Below are 19,120 nucleotides of genomic sequence, written 5' to 3'. Positions count from 1 at the left end.
ATTTCTCAGCTGGGTCTACCCTGGGGCTTGCTGAAACAAGTCCCTGTTTTAGCGTGGACGCTACAACAGTATAAATATCTCACAATGCAGTGCAGTTGTGATGCACATAACATCCGTTGCTGGAAGATGACCAAGGCAGATAAGATCTGCTGTAAGAGCAATGACTCTTCAGTTAAAGCGGTTTAATCTTGTAGTTTCATTTTGGCAGTTGTTCCATTGCTCATCTCAAATAAGTTTGTGTAATCACTACATCTCCACCTTCCATCATGTCTATGAAATGACACAAAAAACACAGTTGTACTTTGAATATTTCAAGTGATACAGTGAGTTGTACATAGTGTGAGGTATCTGGTTATTTTGTCATAGACTGCATGGCTTTGTAGTAACCTCTCCTGACTCCTTTCTTTGCTTTATAGCTGCATGATTTGCTTTAGTCACTTAGTACAATCACTAGAGGACTCAGGTCACTTGAAAACAACAGGCATAGTGTCACTTAACAATGAAATGTTACTATGGGGTGGAGGGTGGCGGCGTTGCATCAGATTTATAGTCAACAAATCGTAAGAACAGCTAGTTTGCTCTGTGGATTGACACAAAAAAAATTCTAGAAAAGAAAACAGCGCATCCAGTGATCATGTAAATGTTTGCTTGGACACACTCACTCATGTACACACATTTGTGCAGACACACACCCTTCCCATCTGGCTGGCAGCACAGATGGTGGCACTGGGTGATGCTAGGGGCCAAAAGGACAGTTCTAACCAGCTACACACAACCACCCACGCACACAACCTGAGCCACACACACACATACATATATGCAAGAGGACGATGTGATGCACATCTCATAGTTTACACATATATGCACAAATGTTCAGCACAGCGCAACATGTACATGCAAGCAAACCCACTCAAACGCTTTCCCTTTCTGATCTTCTGTCTCTTTTCCACTGGTTACGCAAACCTAAATGTACTAATGTTTCATTTAGCAGCTCAATGAGTCGATCACTGCTTGTCAAAACTGAATTTTCATTTTAAATGACATATTTTTTGCAAAAACAGTATGTGGCTGCAGTCGTATGAGAAATTTACTAATTACATTTTGCTCAATCTTTCTTCGATTTGCAGCTGTGGTCTTGCGCTGCTGAAGACCTGCTTTCATTCTCAGTGCGTTCAGAGAGCTGCGTTTTAGCCCATGTGGCTGGCACAGGTAGCGCATAGCAAAATCCTCATTGTTTGTTGAGCAGGATCTACTTTTGTTTTTTCTCAGTCAGATAGAGTGAAAGAGAGAGAGAGCGAGAGAACATCTTTGGAGCAGGTTTTTGATGTGTGCATGCATTTGAAAAAGTATGAACGTACTATGGATGTATTATTCATGCGCCGCGATTGTGAATGGTGTTCACATGTCCCCCGAGCTTTCCCCTTCCAGAGCCTGTCCAGTCCAGTGTGTTCTCGAAGCTTCTCTGTGAGGAAAGGCTGAAAAAAGCAGGCGACGAGAGTGAAAGAAAGGGAGGAGGAGAGGTGGTGATGGAATACATGTGGGGAAAGTGGAGACAGGGGGTAGAGTGGCGGAAGGGGCGGGGATGGAGGAAGTGAACGTGTAAACCAAGTGAGGAGATAGAGGGAGAGACTGAAAAATAGAGGCACAGACAGACAGAGAAGGACAAATATAGAGAGAATGGGAGCATGGTGGGGGTAAAGGAGGGAGAGAAATTGAGGGAAACAGAGTGGGAGAGACAGAGGGAGTAGGCAGAGGAGAGGAGGCGGGAGGGAAGGGATACTGCATTTTAGTGATGGCACAGACTGAGGCTGCAGCAGCAGACAGAGAACGATGAGAGAGGTAGAAATTAAAAGAGAGCAGCAGTGCATTGTCAGGGAGAGTACGGCAGGATTCCAACGCAGGTAAAATATCAAACTATAAATGAATGAAATATTGACAAAGCTCATTTAAATACTACTATACTGATAGTTTTGACTAACAGAGACTTGGAGAGGCCTTTTCCTCTGTGACAGCAGTTAACCTGCCGAACCATTCATCCTTTAAATCCATGCATGTACCCATCTTCATCTTCCTCTGTTCACCATCTTACCCTTCATCCATCCTTGTGCCTCTGTCTTCACACCTTTTCTTGCTAACCATCTTTCCATTCCACCCACTCACCCACGCATAAGCTTTTCTGCCCCCTTTTCTGAGAACATCTCAGTGTGTTCTTAGAGTGTAAAAGACAGTGGTATTTACAGTAAACGTGCTTCTGTCCTTTCTTCTCCTCTTTTCAGACTGTCACAAAAACATATTTGGAGAGCCAGCTGTGAGGGTTAAAGAGAGGAAAAATGGACCAAACTTGCTACAGGGACTGCGGCGAGTGAAAAAGGCATTTCACCAGTGGGAAGAGGAGAAACTAAGCCTTCTGTAATCAAATGAGTAAGACTACTAGCAACAGCAAAAACACAGACAGGATCAAGCATTTAAAAGCAGACTCCTGCCTCTGTTGGGAAAAAGTATGACTGGCTCCTTTTTGTCTTTCTGTTTGACTGTCTATCCACAGCCTGTCCTTCTGTCTGTGTCAGCAGGATGAAAAGGCATCATTTCAGCGCCTAGGACCTAAAAAAATGCTGAACAAATCCTGATGGTTGTTAGAGAAGCGAGGCACTAAAAAAAAAAGAACATTTGCAAGCTTCTGGAAGGAAAAGGGAGGAGAGAGCGGTATGACTCAGAGCACAGCAGCTCAAATGCCGCGTATTCTGCATGCAAGAGGAGAGGTGGAGGGAGATAGAGGAACAATGAGGAAGATATAAAGCGGGGGGAAAAAAAATCAGAGAGGACTTGACCAGAATTGAGCTGTCATTAGACAGAAGAAGGACAGGATGAGGACAGAAGTAACCACGCAGGCAGGCAGTGAGTGATATATAGGCCACGTGAATCAGGTTGCTAGAGGGAGAGGAAGGCAAGAAGAGGGTGAATATAGAAAGTGGAAGGTTTAATTTGACTGAAGCCAGTTGAGGGAAGGTTGAGTGAAGGTTTGCTGCAGGGTTAGTGGATGGAGAACTGCAAAGAAGGACAGTAGGAGGGGATTATTGAAAGATTGTTTGAGCTCCTTGCGGGCAAGAAAGTCCTGCGTGGCTGTGTTTTACCTCCAGGAGAGAACCTGGCAGAGGTTTGGATATGGAGCAAGTTTCATGAGGGTTAAATAGAGGAAGGCAATGATGGAGGGTAGAAAGGTTAGAGCAATATTGGAAATACAATAAAGAACAGAAGGACAGAAAGACGGAGCTGAAGAGAAAACACTGCAGACCAGAGAACATGAGATCCAGCGCACAGTGATGGGGACATGGAAACTTTAACTGTGACAGCAGCACAGCAAGAGGTCGCTGTTAAATATTGATGCCGACAGGCCACTCTGGCAAGAACATGCTACTTGCTCCACAGAGGGGAAAACAGAAGAGATGCAACTGATTTCTTTCTCTCTGAGGAGTTTTTACACCAGAATAGTCAAGCTGAGCGATATGAAGCAGAGATGTTGGCACAAAATAACATAAGACATGCAAAATAGCCAGGAGTTGGCTTCCTGGAGGTTTTTTGGGCAGCTGTCCAACTTCTTTGGATTGACTGCAATGACTTTCTAGAGAAAGGAGGACCTTTAGGAAGAGGACCGATATTTGAGCGATCTCATGAGGACCAGAACATTTTCTTCTTTTCTACAAGAAGAACACTGATTTACATTTTGGATTGAAATGCTTCACCTGCTTCTACAGCGCCAGTCCTGCCAGATGAGTTAAGCCAACACTGCTGAAGCATAAATGATTTTCTTGTGTGTTTCCTGCAAGGATTAGGTTTGAGTATTTGACCAATAGAAGACTGCTTGAGGAAATATGCGAGGAAATTCTTGGACTGAATAAAGTCCCACTGCCTCTTCATCTCTAAACATTCAGTAACTGCCATTTCTCCAACCTGAATTTCTGATTCCTCAAAACATCAAAAAACAGCAACACAATGCCACAATCTCCATCCAGCTGCAAATAGTCCAGCTGTGTGTTTATGTGAGGCTGCGCAGGGGGTGTGTAAGGACTGTGGATGTGCTCAGCTGTGTTTGTGGGTATGCTTGTGTGTGTGTGTGTGTAGTGGTGTGTGTGTGTGTGTTTGCGCTGAGCTTCGAACCCAGCTGTGTCGAAGTGTATTCTCAAAGAGTTACCCAGAACTGCTTGTGTGTGTGTGTCGCCTGGATTCTTGGCACCAGCGACAGCGCTGGACCTGAACAGCAGTGGAAAGAGGGGGGACAGGGAGGGGAGGGAGGAGGAGAAGAAGAAGGAGGCGAGAGAAACCAGCAGGACGGTGGAGAAGAAAAAACTGACAGCATGCTCGGATAAAGAGAAGAAAGAAAGGAGTCTTCGACTGCCCCCCTGGTGCAATGTATGGTGAGTACAAATATCTGCAAAAGCATGTAATGGTACACAAAAATCACTGCTTGGCATGAACGGTGGAGCCATCGTTTTGGTATATGTTCAGTACGTGAGAAAAAACAAAAAATGGCATCACATTTTTTTCCAATAACTTAAAAAAGGGGCATTTTTAGAATTGTCTAATAGGCTGCAATTCTTTGCTGGCATGCTGCATGTTGTCAGCTGTATGCTACCATGTATGAAAAAATTAAACTGGAAAAAAGTCCATTAAGAAATGGTGAAAAAAAGTAGTGGTCCCCTACTTTCTTTTGTGCACCTGACACTGACGATGCAGCTTTCTTCTTGGATAAAAAAACTGTGGATAAGCATGTCCAAGGGGACTTGTGTTTACAAGTGTCATGTGCACATGGTGGCAGTTTGTTTGGCATGTAGAAAGTGAGCAGAAAAGTCATCTGAAAAGCATGTGGCATATATGTTGAAGTAAATTGGTACATTGTATCTCTAAGTGCTTACACTGCTAGACCACTGCCATGCCAAAAGCATTTCAGATTACGCTTATGCTCAACAATTTTTGCTAATAATTCTCACAGTAATTAATAAGATTCACAGAAAATGCCAAATTTCTACTTATATGATATGCTTTCACAGCATCTTTGGACAGGTGTGGCTGTGTGTCTCTGTGTATCACCCTTTTAAAGATCATATTCCCCACAGGAGCTTGTTCAAGGTAAAAGGTGAAAGGTCAGAGGTCAGGGTTATTAAATTAAATTCATTTAATTTAATGCAGGTCATGTGATCTGACACAGTCCATATGATATGCAAGCCGAGGGGGTGACATTATGCCTCCATCCACTGATTCACACAGTTTAATGTAGGTCACATGATAGCAGTGCCCAGAGGGTCACATGACATCGAGCCTGGGATTTGAATAAAAAGTGACTCATCATCATTTTTAACCACACAATATTATTTTATCATTATGTATTAATGGAGAATTAAAGATTTTAAGTCTAGGAAATATCTTCTAGCTCTCCTAACAATTAACAACAATTCAGGCAAAACATAGAAACAATTCCCCTGAGCACAGTACAAAAATGTTAACGTGCCTAACATAAAGTGAGAAAGCACTTTCTATATAGGTACATGCCAAAAGAAGAAAAAAAAAAATCAATAAACATCAGAGCAAGTTATGACCTGAGGACTAACCTGCACCGAGTAAAATAAGTTGTATGTATGGTGTGATTTGCTTGGGACCAACTAAATGTTCCATGTTGGTATTAGAGATGATATTAAAATGTCCACTAATATTTGACATGCTGCAAGGATCACTTTGTTGTTTCTGAGAAGAAGCTAAATATTTATAGCATTAGCATTATGCTTTGATTATTTTACATTTTATTAAAAAAAAACTTAAATCAAGTATAAAATGCAATGTTGTTCGACCAGAACCAACAAGCTGAGTTGAGTTGTTGAGCAGTTAACTCAGCGAGTTCTTGTTATCCCCGTGTTTCTCCGACACTTTCTCACTCACACAGATGCACTCCATCTCTTCCCTTTCTGTCACAAACACATATACACAGTCACTCTGTCGTGAAGTAGGCACCCTCTTTGCTTCTTCTTTCCACACAAGCACACATACACACATCATTAACAACACACATGCACCAGCGTGGAGAAGGAAGGACTGTTGCTGAGGAGAAGTGACAGTTGCTTGATGGCCGCTGGCCTTATATTCCAGCAGTGCTGGCCAGCCAAGCCCGTAATGAGGCTGTGGGACGTTTTAGTGTCATAAAGATCTGGCTCCCACACCATCACCATGATGTAATGCAAATCAGCTCAGTGTGTGTGTGTGTGTGTGTGTGAAAGAGAGAGAGAGAGAGAGAGGACAATGGTAAAATTACTATATTTGACTACATTACTATATATGCTACATTCTCCACAGCACACGGTGCCCATACATGTTTCCTTTGTGCATGTGCGTGACAGTGATCTAAGACTAAACAGAGTCTCTGTTCAGTGTGGCAAATACAAAAACTGTAAGATTAATGACTGAGACTTTCTGTGAAGTCAATAATTCTACCAGTCAATGACACCAATCAATACTTGCAATTCCTCCTTCCTGTGACCACTACTGGCTATACAGCCAACACATACAGCACAGTTCACCACAGGATAACTTAAACCTGCTATTGTAGTTGACATTATTATTATTTTATTTGCTTAACAGTGACCTCACTGTGTACAAATAGCTAGATTAGGAATCAAGAGGTCAGATTTTCTGTTAATGAGAAGTCAGCGTTGATGAGTTACACACAGAGAGACTAGGTTTTAGTTACCATAGTTTATGTTGGCATAAATAAGCTTTATTTATTCATATATATCCATCCAGTTTTTATTTATCCAATGTTATTTATACAGCACCAAATTACAACAACAGTCACCTCAAGGCGCTTTATATTGCAGGGCTCTACAATAATACATACAGAGAAAAACCCAACAATCATATGAACCCATATGAGCAAGCTCTTTGGTGACAGTGGGAAGGAAAAACTCCCTTTTAACAGGAAGAAACCTCCGGCAGAACCAGGGTCAGGGAGGGGCGGCCAGCCGCCTGCTGCTGAGGTGAGAGAAGGAAGATAGGATAAAAGACATGCTGTGGAAGAGAGCCAGAGATTAATATATGTCTCTCTCTCGCTTTATATATATATTTAAAATTTTTGATTGTATTATTATGAGACAATTATTTTTTATTATCATCAGTATGAGATGTGTAATAAATCACATTTATTTGGAAGTATAAAAGACAAGGGGGAGAAGATGAAAAAAGTTGTACAGCTGGTTTTATCCTCCCAGTACCTCCGAGTGAATAACTAGTAATAAATGGAAGCCGACTACAGGAGTATTGTGGCTCAGCAGGAAGCACGCAGATAGTTTTTTATGCCTTAGTCTTCATTTTGAGGTCATCTGGATTAAAAAAAAAGCAAGTTAATATTATTGTTTCCTATTTTCAAATTATTAGTCACATAATAAGTCACTGAAGGGTCTTTGTTCAATGTTAAACAATACCACCATGATCCAGATCATCCATGGATATAGTACTATCTTGTGACATGCTGTTGAACAGTGTCAGTATGCAGACTACTAACTAATGCCAAACTAACAATCAATTATTTTTATTTATAAAATTTCAAAACAATCCTATCACATACATTTATCTCCATTTCCTTTAGCTCTTCTTTTGTACCCCTACAATCCTTTTTAGTATCAGGTCCTCTAATCGCTTACTTACTGGTTTCAATTGTGACATATTTATTTGTAATGCTGTTGCTCTTATTAGAACGTTAGGATTACCTGACTGGTATTGATGGTTTGGATGCTAACAGATGAAGCACAGAGGTGGAGCCTTCTGGCAGGACTGTCTCTAATTATGTCTGCATCTCTACAATGTGTCTGTCATTTTAAACATTCAAGAAATATTTCTAAGGTAGAGTTTTACCAATATTGCTTAGTTCATTAGTACTGATGCATAGCAGGCTATTTGGAGCACACACTATTCAAAAATATAGAGAACCACTGCCAGCAGAAGCAGCATTTTTTTGTATATGACTAGGGGCAATAGATACTTTTATCAGTGCCTCCACAAATCTGTTATCTATTATGCATTACTACAGCAATAAGTGTATGGCTACATGGACATAACTCTGCAGCAGCGAGTCTTGTTTACTGTTCTCAGGCTGATCAATCAATAATTCTACTGGCATAAATATTTAATGTATATTGTATATTGATAATAATACAAAACCTACTTGAGTTATTTTTTAGCTTGTTGAGATCATTACATAGCTTCAAAGGAAGCACAACATACAAGAAAATAAAACCTGCTGCTGATATTGATGTAAAATGAAATTAGTTACTTCTACTGATACGATAACATTCTAATGTAAAGCATTCATCCCACAAGCCTCAGTTTCATCTCAGGATGTTTCCATGAGATTGCTTTGGTAGCAAATTGCTATGTGACCTCAGATTCCGACTCCCATATGCACACTGCGCTGTAGATGGACCATCTGTAGGGAATTTATATAACTTCCTATATAAATTAATCTGACAGCGATATAAGCAGAGGAGCTATCTGCACCAATTATGATGAATTTTATGCATGAGTTTTACGGGGCAGACTGCTTTGCATTGCTCAGTCAGCGGGGGAGCCGATGGTGAATTCCCCAGTGTTACTGCACTTTACACTGCCCTGATTGTTTGGTTCAAAACAAGTTCGGGATAATCGCTGTTTGTGAAATATTAGCAATAATTTACAGATCAGATTCAAATTGTGATTGTTTTTAAAAGACTTTAATCACATGCTTTTCTAAAATATTACTTTTTTTGCCTCAAAAAAGCTGAACAGTCATAATTAGGGACATACATGCTTTTATTTTTTGTTTTTCAGGAGGATTCCAGTATTATACTGATTTATGCTTGCCTATACTGCAGGAATACTGCAGGATTAACAAGGCCATTTCATTAGAATAGGCAAATTAACTGCTCCTAGCCGTGGTAAAAGGATAAAATAGTAGAGTACGATAGTCCAGTGCAAAAACACATTAGGATATTTCAGTGCTTTATGGTACAAATATATTATAATATTCAAAAGGCTAAGAACTAAATAGGATATTTTATTGCAGCTCCTTCTCTTTTGTTCTTGAAATAGCAGTAAGTTATAGAGGTTTAAATGCCTAAAATATACAGCATGTATTTAAATATTAATTCAAATCGAGTAAATGCTTGAGCTGCTTCAGTTAGTTCTAATGTGGGTTCTTAAAAGGAGAAATGAAGGAAGCAAGAGGGAGAATATAAAATCCTGAAATAGATTTGAAACTACCCAGCCTGTGTGAACGATACAGCATATTACATGTACAGTATACTAGTGTATACACTGTGTATATATATCAGTCAAAAGTTTTAGAACACCCCAATGTTCCCAGTTTTTAATTGAAAATTATGCAGTTTATCTCATTGCACTCTGAAATGAAAGCATAGTACAAATAAGAAAGCAGAGTTTAAAAAGAAATCATGGAATCAATTTATAGATCAAAATGTAATCTAAACTTTTGACTCTTCAAAGTTCCACCTTTGGCAGCTGAACACACCCGTGTCATTCTTTCTATAATAGAACTCAAATATTCTTCAGAAATTTCTTCTCATATCTGTTGCTGAAGCTCCCATAAATGTGCGGCATTGTAGATTGCTTTGCTTTCAATCTTCTGTCCAGTTCATCCCAAACCAGCTTGATGGGGTTTAAGTCTGGAGGCTGTGCTGGCCACTCCATGTTTTCAAGCTTACCATCTTGTTCTTTTTTCCTGAGGTAGTTCTGGCATACCTTGGACTTATGTTTGGGGTCATTATCTTGCTGTAGGATGAACCCCTGGCCAACTAGGTGCATACCAGAGAGTATTGCATGGCGCTGCAGAATGCTTGGTTCAGGGCGCCTCTCACTATGTACAAGTCACCGACCCTGGATCCAGCAAAACAGCCCCAGACCGTCAACAAACGTCCTCCTCCATGTTTGACAGTTGATGGCACAAACTGTGGAACCCTCCTTCCGCCTTCTCAACGGCACACAAAGATTCTGAGTGATGAACTGAAGATTTCAAATTTTGATTCATCAGCCCATAATACCTTCTTCCAGTGTTCAGTAATCCAGTGTCAATGTTTTATGGCCTAGGCAAGCCTCCTTCTCTTATTCTCACGTCTAAGCAATGGCTTTCTTGCTGCAACTCGTACCGTCAAACCTGCAGCTCGAAGTCTTCTCACTTAACACTGAGACTTTCTTACTACGACCACTATTATGCTTGAAGCTGTTGTCCTGTGAGCCACCTAGCTGCTGTTAACTCTCAGAAACGTATCCTCTGATTCAGTTGTGCCTTTGGGTCTGCTTTTGGGTCAGACCTCTTCTTGTCAGCGTTTGCCTTTTGATGGTGAAGGAAACTGTACTCACTGACACCTTGACTTTCTTTGCAATTTCTCTGTAAGAAAGACCAACATTTGTGTTATGGTGGTCTGTGTCTCTTCCATTGTGAATTGCCTTTTTCTTGTCATTTTTGTAGTAACACACTACGTTCTGCAGTACAATACCCTCAAATCATGAGTGTTAGAGAATCGACACCCACCCACCAATTCACTGTTCCTCTTCATTAGCCACAGATACACAAATGCATGCATATTCATGATGTATATGTACATTTATAGCAAGCAAAAACACTGTACTGTTGGTGGATCAAACCTTTTGCAGTGCAATTGAACTTAAATACTGTAGGTAATAGTAATTTGAGATATGTAACATGGGTTTTAGTAGTATTGTCACTTCTCAGTTGTAGTGATTGCAGGTCCTTACATTGTTGCTATTAAACAAGCAAAGCGAGAACAGCATTTAATCAAAGCATCACAGATCCAACAATCAAAGTACCACATAATACCATTGCTTTTACAATAGCATAATCAAAGACATAATTATCATAATTATACTTCTGATAAAATAAGAAATTAAATCTTCAAAGAACCAGACACAATGCTTGAAAATTCATTTCAGTTCAATTGTGTTTATGCTCATATCCCCAAATCAAAGCAATAGTTATCTCATGGCACTTTATATTGTAAAGTAAAAAGCCTGCACTGTAAGAGAGAAAACCCCAACAGAAAAAGAAAAAAGGAGAGCATAGAGAGACAGGCCAAAACAGAAAGTGTGGGAGAGAGAAGACAAATTTTAATGACATGTAGTAATGGTGCATGAACACATACAGTGGAAAGATGGGAATGGAGAAGACATGTTCAGTGCATCATGGGAAGTCTCCCAGGGCCTGGGTCCACCACAGCATAACTAAGACACATCTCAGGGAAAGTTTTAAGCTTCATTTGAAGAGGAGAGAGGGTTTCTGCTGCCTGAATACTAACTGGGAGTTGCCTGCAGTCTGAGAGCAAAGTGCCCTCTTAGGATAATATGGTACTATGAAGTCTTCAAGAGGTGATGGGACTTCATCTGTGTGTGAGGGGGGAAAATGCATTGTTGTTGCATTCTAACACTATGCTATAATGATAGGTAACAGGTAGCTTGGTATGTGGCTTCATAACTTTAATGGACTTAGAGCCAGTTGCTCAGATATCTACTGCATGTGGCTGAGATGCACAGCAATCTGGTTTGGGTCTGAACCACCTGTTTCTCGAATTGAACACCTAGAATATTTTTATTGTTCAAAGAAAAACATTTATGAAAAATATTGTATTAATTGAAAAGTTTCTAGTAGCTATTTGTGAAGGAAAAGCATCAGTCTTCTCTTACTTTAATTTCTGTAAGAGGATCAAATGGAAGAGCCTTTAACAGATGGCCAACATTTTTTCATCTCCAGCATCCATGACTTAAACTCACAATCAACACCTAACATCAGAAGTGGTGAATAGTTGCAATGTGCTGTAGTTCAAATGTATTCTACTTTCTCACTTTTTCTCCTCTATTTCTATGCTTTATGGCTTCAACTTTTGAGGTGTGCCATGAATCCCCTTTAAGTGGGTTGGAAATAATCACGTTACACTGCTGAATGACTCAACTGCATCAAAAGAGTGTGCTGTTTCTCTAGTTCTATACAGGACATGCACACAAAAACAATCGCACCCTTGGGCAGCCTGAACAGCTGCTAGATGTTGAAATGTTTAGCCAGCAGACCACCAAAATGAAAAGATTGAACAACAAGTGTAGAGAGAGAACCGGGGCAGAGAAACTCTTTGAGGATGAATAGCTACTAGTGTTTAGTATGTATGTACATGTCTGGACTTACTGATGTTAAAGAGTTCAGAGGGAATATGTACTCTTTCATAACAAGACATTATAAAAAAATATTGTTTCTATGGCCAGTTTTTGTCAATACTACTTCCTTCCACTGTAAGGGCGTGGATTATAGAAAAAAACTGGATGAAAGTGGACTTAGTCATGGATGGTTCAGTGTACTGGACAGCCAAACAGTCTTACTCATTTTAGAATATATTCACACACACACACACACACACACACACACACACACACACACACACACACACACACACACACACACGCACACACACGCTTGCGTCGTCGTAATCCTAACCTCCCTTTTTCTGTGTGCTCCCAAACTGTCTCCAAGGACGGCTGATAATTCCCTCATCAGCATCTGACCTTATTCATTTTTAAAGGACACCACTGATCCCTCACAGCTCTAATGCTTAGCAACAGAGCATACGGAGGAACAAAAGCATGGAAGAAGACATAATGTAATGAATTTTACAGACTGTGGATTTTGAAGAATTTTGACAAAAGATTTAATTGAAATATTGGAACCAGCTAGAAGAAAAGATGCTTATATGAAATTGCTTTAGGAATATTTAAGAAATGACGAGATTGGGGTACATCGATTCAGTGGCAATAAAACATTTGTGAAGCCTTTACAGTTATCAGGATTTCTAAATTTCTGAAGGTGTTTTAGTTTTGGATACCACGAGTGCCATGTCTCGTACAGAGAATAGTATTTTTGCATTACCAAAAATTTATCAGCACATAGCCAATGAACAAATAGCAAATTTCGCACACATGATGACTGTACTGTCCACACTTATTTATATTGTTCACTACAGGACATGGGGTCTACTGTATGTCAAAGCAACATACTTGCTGATTTTTCTCTGAGTGACAGCTGCCTGTTGCTGTTTTGGAGACAGCGCTGGAATCATTCTTTCCATCTCTGTCGCTGGTGTTGAGCTGTTGTGCTAAATGTGCGTTTTCTTTCTTGGAGTTGAAGAAGAGCTCCTCACAGAGAGGTCTGAGCCTGGTACTGCACGGGCAGTCTGCAGGCACCGAGTGGAGCTGTGCTCACTCATTTCTACAAATTGTGTAATGTCAATAATGCATGAGTCAGCCAGTAGTATGGGGTACTGTGGTTTGTATTAATGTTACTATTATATATTGACAGAATTATTATAGTTTTGTACTTTCTAATTAGCTTTTTATTTTCATTTTATTTTGACTTTTTGTGTTTTAATTAAGTTTAGTTTCACTTAGTTTCCAAATGTGATTTTCTCACTTCAGTTTAGTTTTCTTTGTTTGAAAATGTTTAGTTTAGTTTTAATTAGTTTCAGTTTTTGTTTTAGTCTTTTAAATTATTGTGGTATGGTATGGAGGCACGATTTAGGAAAATCAGAACAGGTATCACAGTAAGAACACAGTTGACTCACAGTCTGGTAAACATCCAGAGTCTCAATAAACACATCCATCAGTGCCTCATCAGACAACTGTAATAACAACTTTACCAAACCAGCAGATACAAAAACTAAAGAAGTTTACTTTATGTTTTTATTATATTTAGGGCCCGAGCACTAAAAGTGCAAAGGCCCTATTGTATCTGCTCTGTTTCTTATTATTATTATTCAGGCAAAACAAGTGCCTTTTTGAGGGCTTTAACATGCTCAAAAACTCATGAAATTTTGCACATGTGTCAGGTCTGGTGAAAAATTGTGTATTTTAATGGTTTTACATAAGAGCATTGGGAAATGGCTCTGGAGCGCCACCTATGCGTTGTAAATGCAGCCCTACGAACACATAGTTTGAGCTACATGTATGAAATTTGGCTCACACGTGTATCATGCTGAGGCGAACAAAAAAGTCAGCAGGACCACTGATGCAAACCCAACAGGAAGTCCGCCATTTTGGATTGAAGGTGCCATTTTGGCTCTAATTTTTCCATTTCCAGGCCTCGTACTTTTGCGAACTCCTCCTTGGGATTTGATCGTATAAGCTTCATATTTGGTCAGTGTCAACTACACACCTGGGCCATATTAAATTTTAGAGCTTTTGAGTTTTCAGGATACGGTGTGACTGTGGCGGCACGGCGAATTTTGATCATTCACCATGAAAATCTTATTGCCTCTCATTCTGTTATACATTGTCTGATCTGGACCAAAGAGCCCACATATAATAAGGATCCACCCCTGAAAAAATTTCAACTCCCACATTTGACATCAATGACAGCGCCACCTAGTGGGAACAGGAAATGTCATGTTTTACACTTTGGGGTACAGTATAGTGATGGGTGACGTCTGCAGACTCAAATTTCTCCAGGAAAGCCTTAAGGAGTTGGTCTTGGGTTACAGTGAAAAGTGTGAGTTTTCACGAAAGGGTGTGACCCCGAAAGCATGGCGAACTTTGACGTCTTGCCATGAAGAAACAAATTAGTATAACTCAAAGAAAACCAGTCTGATCAGTATCAGACTTTACAGGCATGATGTCAGACCTGCCCTGAATAGATTGATATGCCCATCGTCAGGAATATGCAGAGCGCCACCTAGTGGGAACAGGAAATGTCATGTCTTTCACTTTGATAAACTGATTTTCACAGGTTCATCAGGTCCACATCAAAAGCGGTAAATATTAACATCAGTCCCTCATGATGCTTCAGTAAGAAAATTGTGACTTTAAACTGAACGGCGCACCCTGGTGGCAAGGCGGTTCACCATGAAAGATGAAGTGGCTTTTGAGGGGCTTGGAAAGTGCAAAAACTCTTGGAGTTTGGCCCACACCTCCAGTGTGATAAAGGCTTTGTTGTTATATTTTCATGGAATATTGCGAAATGGCTCCACAGCGCCCCCTACAAAATTTCAAAACATCAGCCCCTGCTGTGTTTCATCTTTGAGGTTGAAACCTGGTAAGCTTATGGAAGATATCAAGATGTACAAAAAAGTCTTTTCGAGCAATATTCTAAATCCAACAGGAAGTCAGCCATTTTAAAATTAATGTGTAATTTTGGCAACATTTTCCCCTCTTTTCAGGTCTCATACTTTGACAAACTCCTCCTCATGATTTCATCAAAATGACATGATCTCCGGTGCATGGAGTCTATAGACCTTTGTGATAATGAATTGTAAAGCTTTTAATGTTTGGCGAAACGGGGTGGTCATGGCGCCACATGGAGGTTCACTCACTAGCCAGAAAGTAGCAATCTGCTGTCACTCAAAAGCACAATGTCCAATCTCTCCCAAACATGGCAGCCATGAGTTGAGAGTCGAGCTCGTAAATGTTCGATATGCCATTTGTCAGTCATGGTTAGAACGCCACCTAATGGGACGACTATAATCATCATCGAACGAGATGAAATTTTAGCTTGTGGTTCTACACATGATTTCCATCAATGTGACATCAGATCGGATGTGCTGGGTGTAGGTGTTGGGCGTGGCTGAACGCGCGGGGTGCGAGGGCCCTCTTAACGCTGCTTGCAGCTTTAATTTAATTAGTTCTTCTCTGGTACTTTGAACACTGAAGTGATGAGAATGAGAGATGAATTAGGTGGAGGAGGGAGGAGTAGGGTAATGATATAAACATGCAAAGACAATGAAGTGGGGTCATGTAAGGGTTGGATACAGCACACACAAGATACACAAGGATACACAAGGCAGTCAAAAAGAATCAAGCCAGATCAGCTAGAGCTTAACAAACAGCAGGTTGCTTGTAACTGTCCACTACATACATCACATGTAGTGTTTTTTATTTTACCAAATCACTGCATTTTTTGTAAATTTTAATATTTTATTGTATTTATTGCTGTGCACGCTTATTATTTCTCTTTCTGTAGGGTTTCTTTGTGTATCTGTAATGTTAGATATAGTCGAAGTTTAATTTTGACATTGAGGTGAGATGCTTGACCCAACTGTTGTGTCTTATTTGCCAAATTTCACCAAGTGTTTAGCAACTGCAAGAAATAGTAAATATCAAAAGAATGCAGGAAAAATGAATGTGTTTGTGTTGTGATGGGGAAAGAGAGGAACAGTTTTCAGCAATTCTGTGTTAGAAGTAATGAACCTGTTTCTTCCTCTTCTCCTTTCAACCTTGTTGCCGTCTCTTAATTCTTCTTCACTGTGTCTGTTGCTAGGCGTCACGCCCTGTGGGGGTGGGGTTCTGTGATGGTAACAATGGTCCCGGGCAGCCGCTATGTCTGCAGCGCTCACGCAAGAGAGGATGACTCCACGAATGACCGTGAAGAGCGAATCTTAGCAGTGCTGGGCATCATTGGGACCATTCTCAATCTTTTAGTGGTCATATTTGTCTACATCTACACCTCCGTCACCTAAGGCTTTCTGCTGGACTTGACATGGAGATGCTGGCACAATACTTTTACCAACACTGCCATCCCTCTCTTTAAGTATTTCTATACTAAGAGGGTTTGATTATTTGACGTAAGCGCTGACTTATGAGGATTGTTGGCAGTTTGTTCAGCTGGATTGTAACTATTTTTATCTACACCTGCATCTACACTGTTTACTCCTTAAGACAGCTCTGCTCTGCTAGCTAAAGACTGCCTGCAGTCACAGAGGAGGAGCTTCATGTGGAATTGCCTGGACTTTCCTGTACTGTTCATATTAACTGTGTCATTTCTTTCCCCACAGTGTGTCCATTATGGCAACAGTGATATACCTGTATTCATATTGCTCCATAACTGTGGGCTAACATTTATGGGATGTCTCAGACAGCAGGAGAGGAGGTCATGATTGTCTTCGATTTAATGGTGTTCAAATTTGAAAGCCATGTTCCTTCCACACTTTTGTGCAAACTTGAAAAAAAAAACCCAAAACACTGCCATTTATCTAAAAGGTCACAAAAACAAGACACTTTTGATTCAACCAGAACAAATGAGTTGATAAGAAAGGTATATGCTCCTAAAACTATTACTTGGGACCAAGATTGTTAAACTAATTATTATCATTATCAACAGCGGGATCCTTTAGCCTATCTGCTCCCAACACCCATAAATCTACTTGAACAGAACATCAATACTAACACACAAATAATCCAAGCGTCCAGTGAAATACCACTTTTATTAATTAACAGATTTCTTGAAAAGGTTTTACATGGACCTGACGTGTCCATACCTGAGCACACCAGAAGAAAGATTCCTGGCTGTGCTAGGAGTCATTGGCATTGTCCTTAACCTCCTGCTTCTAGTCTTTGTCTATATATACACTTCTATCTGATACATCACAGTTTTTCTGTCAGAATACAGTGCTGTTTATCTATGATCACATTCCTCTAACTTACTACAATGATCACATCTTGCATTAAGGAGGTTATTTTATTGCACTTGTCTAAATTGGTAAACTGTGACATGGTTTATATCGCATATGGAGATTGCATCTCATTCTAGTTTGTAATGGAAATACAAAATGTGAAAATATTTGCTCTACAGTTGGTTTTTTATACAGTACTCTTACACATGTGTGAATCATGAGATGTTTACTTAAGCTTATATTGCTGTATTGAAATACTCTTTATAACGCTTTGACCAATATAACTCATTGAAGTGTTTCTGTTCATTCCACACGATTACCGATATTAAAAACACAAAGACATGAAACTGGATGACGTTTTAGCCTTTGCAGAAGCTTTGTACATCAGCAAAGATCCCTCTGTGCATAATTGGGGTCACAAAATGATCGTCTGTGTTGTGTTGCCATGTTTCTGTGATTGGATATGGAAGCCAGGCACAGAGCAGCAACACAGAGTGCAAAGCATGAAAAAGAGACAATGTCACACAAATCAAGACTGTGTACTTTTGCAGTGCGACACAAAGGACTACAACAGTGATAAACAAACTGGTGAGAAACAGCATGGCTTGTCAGAAAAAAGAGGACATCAAATCTCTCTACAAAGCTTCACCATCTGTCTTGAAACTCAGAAAGGCACAAAAAACTCCCTGGGATTTGGTTACAACCTGTTCAATGGAGCTGCATGTCATTATGGATATAATTTTAGGTTTAAGAGCTGTGACTGTATTGGAGGAGCAAAGCAAAATGCAGCTGACAAGCAAGCAGGGAGGACTGGCTCGAATCTACACTTTATCCTCATCATTCTTTTCTCCACCAACAAGCTGACACCAGAGAAGACATAGTAACACGTGAGTCCCTGCTGTCATTTCATAGAGCACAGGAACCATTTATTTCCCAAAATGAATGACCAGCGACTCTGAGTGCTCTCTTAACTTTCTGAGATTTCTGTTGGCTTGTGTGGAAAACCTTGATATTTTATAATTTCTGCATATGATTACTTGTTACACTGTGTATGTAAGCTCTTAGGTTTAGTAGCAATTTGACATTGAGTGTTTTGTTTGGTTTGTTGTCAAGTAAATCCAAAAGTCACAATCACTATACAAGAAAATGTTTAGAATGAAACTCAGTGTAGATGGTTCTGTTGACCACAGTCTATTTTTATAAATTGTACAGGGTTCAGACAAGTGTGCCCACAGCCTATACTAAATACTGGATAATAAGTGGCCACCACAGACTAGCTCCAAAACTGAGTTAATCTCCAGGGAGTCCCATGGTAAAATGACCAAATTTACAACAGAAATGACCATGTCTGAATTGTGGGATTAAAAAAACCCTTCTCTTTAAAAAAGTAATTGCATAGGGGTTATTTTTTAAAAATATATAATTTACCTGTTTTAAATTGTATTAAGGCTTAAAGGCTTATTAGTGGCACAGCCACTTCGATTGGCAGGTGTGTGCAGACACTTGCTGCTGTATCCTGTAGCTGTATGCGAGGCTTCACCTCTGCTAGCCACAGAAAAGTACCTCTCAAAGTATATGTGGTGTTGGTGCCTTTTGGAATATTTTTAATGCAACTATCTGACAAATAACATGGCTTATTGAGAAGTTGATTA

General features: G+C 40.0%; 1 long non-coding RNA gene across 2 annotated transcripts; it reads left to right on the top strand.

Moving 5' to 3' along the window:
• Nucleotides 1-952: 952 nt before the first annotated feature.
• LOC120719772 lies at nucleotides 953-18,831 on the top strand. 2 transcript variants are annotated; one of them, XR_005692749.1, is made up of 4 exons: nucleotides 955-1,901; nucleotides 2,277-2,421; nucleotides 2,546-4,412; nucleotides 16,337-18,831. It is a non-coding gene; the product is annotated as an uncharacterized LOC120719772 (long non-coding RNA). The 2 variants fall into 2 exon arrangements; XR_005692748.1 differs by having other exon boundaries at nucleotides 953-1,901; nucleotides 2,277-4,412.
• Nucleotides 18,832-19,120: the final 289 nt, after the last annotated feature.

Source organism: Simochromis diagramma, unplaced genomic scaffold (assembly GCF_900408965.1).
Source record: "Simochromis diagramma unplaced genomic scaffold, fSimDia1.1 OVJJ01000344.1, whole genome shotgun sequence".
NCBI lineage: Eukaryota > Metazoa > Chordata > Actinopteri > Cichliformes > Cichlidae > Simochromis > Simochromis diagramma.
Note: the sequence above shows the minus strand (reverse complement) of the source record. Positions and strands in the feature narration are given on the sequence as shown.